This window comes from Panicum virgatum, chromosome 8N (genome assembly GCF_016808335.1).
Source record: "Panicum virgatum strain AP13 chromosome 8N, P.virgatum_v5, whole genome shotgun sequence".
Classification (NCBI taxonomy): Eukaryota; Viridiplantae; Streptophyta; class Magnoliopsida; order Poales; family Poaceae; genus Panicum; species Panicum virgatum.
The window spans coordinates 39,470,523-39,476,296 of NC_053152.1; the positions used below are offsets into that span (position 1 = coordinate 39,470,523).

At 49.5% G+C, this 5,774-nt stretch overlaps 1 pseudogene; it reads right to left on the reverse strand.

Moving 5' to 3' along the window:
• Positions 1 to 279: 279 nt before the first annotated feature.
• Positions 280 to 4,497, reverse strand: LOC120685034 (annotated as a pseudogene).
• Between the last annotated feature and the right edge of the window lie 1,277 nt (positions 4,498 to 5,774).

A 5,774-nucleotide genomic window follows, 5' to 3' on the forward strand; every position in this document is an offset into this window, starting at 1 on the left:
TGTCGTTGCCGCACTGCCACCACGGGTGCCTTCCTTCGCCACCTTCCTTAGCTCCACCGCCTTCGCCCGCACCGTGGCACCCTTCCCTTCCCCACCATCACCTCCCTCACCGCCACCGCGATCGCCTCCTTGTCCATCATCTCCAGCAACCGTATCGCTGCTCCCATCCCTCCTACCAGCATCACTGTGTTGAGCCTCTGCTCGATGTACAGAAGCCACTCCACCATCGACATGCCGTCCACCAGACTCTCGAGGGTCGAGTTCCACCCACAGTGCACGTCAGGAACCCTCCTGTGGATCCGTGGGCCAGCACCTCCGTCTGTGGGGCCCACGAGGGGACCACCAATCATGCCATGTGTCGTTGCTACTGTTCGCTGGTAGGATCAGCGGGCCGATAGGGTACACCGGTGGTCGGCCGGGCTTCGGCTGATGAAGCTCCATGGCGACCTCCGGCTTGACCGCCTCGAAGGAGTTGACGAGGATGGTGTCGGCTTTGAGGAAGTGCCCGGCGAGGTAGACCATGAGGTTTTAGGTGGGACTAGACCTGTCCTGGAGCAGCGAGATGACGTCGCACCCCGAGATGGGTAGGCACCCCGGCAAGCGCACCGGCTCGGCCAGGTCCCGAAACTCGCCAGGGATGCAGGCAGCCAGCTCGAGGAGGTGGAGAAAGAGCGTGAGCGTGTGGAGGCTGCCGGAGAAGAACAGCCACGTCCTCCTCACCCCGGTGGCCCGGGCCGCATCGAAGGAGTCCATACCAAAGAGGTCGGTAATGTACGCCACCAACCCCATGGTCGAAGGCATCCTGAGCGCAAGGATGGAATGCACGCACTCCTCTGACATGAGCGTCTTATCGAGGGTATTAGAGTTGATCTCAGGCCCAGCCCAACGGCTGGGCCAACCCCTGATTTGCGCCCTGAATGGGGGCGCCCAACCAATCCCTGGTTGGTGGTCCCTCGTTGCACAGTGCTATAAAGACTGGTGGGGGCTGGGGTGCGGTACACAAAGTTCACCGCCGCCGCCACAAACCCACCTACGGACCTAGCCCTAACCAAATCTAAGGGAGCACTGCCAGCCACGGTAAGCCACCGCCCCCTCTAGATCTCACCGTTGGTTGTATGCCGCCGCACTCCGTCACGCGTCTTCACCAACGCACCTCGTCCACGATTCTGGCCGACCACCACTTCGATGTCACTATGTCCAACAATGCTGAGGCCGGCTCCTCCAAGACCTCAGCGGATCGTCTGCGCTCTACCTCTTTCTCTCTCTCTCGTTCTCTCTATGTCTCTCTCTTTCTCTCTCTCTCTAGGTTATGTACAAGATCCATATTGTTTCATCTATGAGTTAAGTTTGCACCCACTAGATCTACCTTAACCGATCCAGAAAGTTTTAACAATGGTATTAGATGTCTCGATCTAGCGAGTAGATCTCGGTTGGGGAAGAAACAAGAAAGAACAGGAAGACATATCCCAAATTGAATCAAATCGAGAAGCAAACCCTAACCCTAGCAAGAAGGCCACCTTCGCGCGGGACAAGAGCGAGTCGCCTCAACGCGTGGGCCTGGAGCAAGAACTCCGGGTGTGGGTGCCAAGGGCGCTGTCGTCCAGTCTCTCGCCGGCGGCGTGCTCAGTTCAGGGCGAACGTGTGAACTCATGTGGGGACCGGCGGCGGCGCCACTCTCCTCCGGCTAGCCATACAATGGCCGCCTCTGTTTGGCTACGCCCTTGTGCCTCTGGCAAGCCGCACCGGCCGCTGCCGCAACTCGGGAAGACAAGAGCGAGAAAGGAGGGAGTGAAGTGAGAGCCTAGGGTTTGGGAGCAGGTGCCGGTCGCCGACTTTGCTCAAGCGAGAAGCACGGGCGGCCGTCGGATCGCATCCGACGGTCGATATAGGTCGGACCAGGTTCAGCCAATGAGGGGTCAAAATGCGAGCCGCTTTCTCGGCCCAGGCCCAAGTTATGTCCTGGGACGCAAGGTGCAGTGCGCTCTCATGGGAGGCGGGCTGCATTCGCTACTGGGTGGTTAAGAAAGCAAAGAAAAAAGTTTAGTTTTATTCTTTCCATAGGCATTTTTTGTTACTTTAAAGTCTAGTTTTTCCTCTCTAATTAATTCTGCACCAACGTGTTTAAGTTTTAAGAGAGTACAGGAATTAAGTGAGTTGCAAATGGGTCTATAAGACGAAATGTGACTTCAAAGGGAATGTAGAAGGATACAAAGCACGACTTGTGGCGAAAGGTTTCACACAAAGAGAAGGAATAGGTTATAATGAGATATTTTCTCCTATCTCATGTAAGGATTCTTTCAGAATCATATTGGCATTAGTGGCACATTTTGATTTAGAGTTACATCAAATGGATGTAAAGATGGCATTCCTTAGTGGGGATCCATATGAGAGTGTTTACATGGCTCAACCCAAAGGTTTTGTCATGGAAAGAAAAGAAAATATTTGATGCCGCCTAAAGAAATCCATTAATGGATTGAAATAGGCATCTAGACAGTGGTATTTAAAGTTTGAAGAGACAGTAAGAAAGTTTGGGTTTAAAGAGTGGAAATGTTATTTTCCTTATCATGTATGTGGATGATATTGTGCTTGCCAGCAGTGATACTACTGGAGACAAAAAAATTCTTGTCCTCCAAATTTGATATAAAAGATCTGGGTGAAGCTTCATTCGTTCTAGGAATTGAGATTCACCGAAATAGAAGAAAGGGGGTTTTAGGATTATCATAGAAAGCATACCTAGAAAAGGTACTGAAGAAGTACGGTATGCATGCGAGCAAGCCAACACCTACTCCAATAGTCAAGGGCGATAGTTTTGGGAAATTTTAGTGTCCCAAATACCAGTATGAGATAGATCAGATGAAAGCGGTACCATATGCTTCTGTTGTCAGAAGCTTACATGCTCAAGTATGTACTCACCCTGACTTAAATTTTGTTACCGGGATACTTGGCAAATTTCAAAGCAATCCAAAGATAGAACACTGGAAAATGGTTAAGAAAGCCTTGCGTTAAGTGCAGGGTACGAAAGGCCTCATGTTAACATACAGCAGATCTGATTCCCTAGAGATAGAGGGTTATTCTGTTATTTAGACCCAGCCTTTGCGGGAGATATGGATGATAGAAAATCCACGTCAGTTTATGTATTCACTCTCGCAGGTGGAGCTATATCATGGAAAAGCTCCAAACAGATAGTCACTGCATCGTCCACGATGTATGTAGAATTTGTGGCATGTTATGAGGCCTCCGGGCAGGTTAAATATCTAAAGAAATTTATAACCGGGTTAAGAGTAGTCGACAGCATAGAAAAACCACTTAAGATGTACTGCGACAATGAGCCTGCAATATTTTACGCTCACAACAATAAGTCAAGTGGTGCTGCCAAATATATTGACATTAAGTTTTATGTTGTTAAAGAGCAAATCCAGGGTCATACCATAAGTCTCGAGTATATGAGCACAACGAAGATGTTAGCGGATATGCTCACAAAAGGCTTACCACCTAATGTGTTAAGAGAACACTTAGCTGACATAGGTTTACGGGAAAGCCTATGATTCCTGGATAGTAAGGGCCCAAAAGTCAAGCTTCTATTTCGAAACAGAAAGGTGCATTGTGTCTGTTCAAGTGTTAATTCAATGGTATTAACCGTTGATATGAGGCACGCCCTATGCACTAATCTATGATGGAATTGAGTATAAGAAGCAGCCTGTAAGAAGAGATCAAGGGGGAGAATGTTAGAGTTGATCTCAGGCTCAGCCCAACGGCTGGGCCAACCCATGATTTGTGCCCTCATTGGAGGCGCCCAACCAATCCATGGTTGGTGGGCCCCCGTTGCATAGCGCTATAAAAGAGACTGGTGAGGGCCGGGGTGCGGTACACGAAGTTCAGCGCCGCCGCCGCAAACCCACCTACAGACCTAGTCCTAACCAGATCTAAGGGAGCACTGCCAGCAACAGGAAGCCGCCGCCCCCTTTGGATCTCGCCGTCGGTTGTACACCGCCGCACACTTTCATGCGTTTTCACCAACATGCCTTGTCCACGAGTCCGGCCGACCACCACTTCGACATCGTCATGTCCAACAACGCCGAGGCCAGCTCCTCCAATACCTCTTTGTATGGTCTACGCTCTACATCTTCCTCTCTCTCTCTCTCTCTAGGTTACGTACAAGATCCATATTGTTTCATCTATGAGTTAAGTTTGCACCCAATAGATCTACCCTAGCGGATCCAGAAAGTTTTAATAGAGGGTCCCCGGGAGTAGGTCGGAGAGGTCGACAGGCGGCAGCATGCGGGCGGCAATGGCGGGCAGCAGGTATGCGAGGAATGCGCGCTGCGTGGCTGACGCCGTGGATGCAAAGGTCAACAGCGTGATCGTGGCACCGTGCTGCGCAGCGAGGCGCTTGGCTAGCTCGGCGAGAGGGATCAGGTGGCCCATTCTGAACGTCGCCAGTGTTACGATGTGCATCGTCAGGCCCTTTGTCTTTGTCTTTGTCTTCGTCGTGCTCATGGTGTCTTGCATTGGGGCCGATTGATAGCTAGCAGCCTGAAGAGAGGATGGAGCTAGGATCCTGTGCAGAGCGCTTGTGTGTGGTGTGTGTAGGAAAGAGACAGCAAGAAGCGATTATATATAGAGTTCATGGAGTTGTTGGCATTGGAAGGGGGCTGTTATCTCCTTGAGCAATCACTTAATAAACTTAAGTCCTTTTCATGGAGGTGGCACCTCGTCGTCTCAACAATGCCACCAGGCAAGCAGGGGACCTGCGGTGGCTACTGCCGAAGCTTCTGCAGTGACATCATGCATGACCAGCACACATCATATCTGCTGATCTTTATATACACTAGTTTGTCAAGATACAGAACCACACTGTGCCTCGTTGAAAGTTTCTTTTCCCAATTCAGTGTTGGTTCATGCTCACATCACATGCATGATATGATCCAACAAGGATAACAAGCTCGCGACATGCATGATGATCCAACAAGGATGACAAATTTGAACCTTAGAGTTCCAAGAATGTTCGGCTCCGCTCGTGTTGATCTACTTTTGGCTCTGCAGACCAGCAACCCAAGCAGCTGCAGCCAAAATAACACCATCCCAAGTATTGTTGGCTATTCAGGCCGCCCGGCACGAACCCTATTTAGCCTGGCAGGATTAGGCCTGGTCTGACTACAGTTTCGTGCCTTGCCAGGTCACAACATGAGCCGGGACCTCGGTCTAGGCACGACATGAAGACTTGTTATCCATGCTGGCCCGGCCCAATATCACATTAGGGCTCTACGTGCCGTGCCGGCCTGTGGCCTATGGCTTCCTAACCACCACTTTATCTTCCTAGATTTTTTGCCATCTATTTCAATTTTACAACTAAACAAATTGAAATCTTCACACATTCAAACTTACACTTGTACATATTAGCATACACATTCAAACACACACATACACATTTACGAATTTGAACAGAACTATATAAACTAATTTGAGTTGTTTTATTTGATGCCTCATCAAAAATCTTTGTAGGTAAAAATTTCAGGGGTCTCCCTTGGGGTATTTCTTTCAAAAAAAATCTTTGTAGGTAAAACCTCACACCACCTGAGGAGAAAATCCTACAAGGAAAAAGAGTACAACAAACTCTAGATTATTGTTCAAATAGTCCAGGTCATCACATGTTCAAGTTCTGGACCACATGTACAAGTTTTCAAAAGATTCAAGTTCTTGATCCTTTATGGCATGCTGAAGTCTTGCATCTCCTTGCTTCCAATCCTTCACTAGGGATAGCATCTCCACCATCT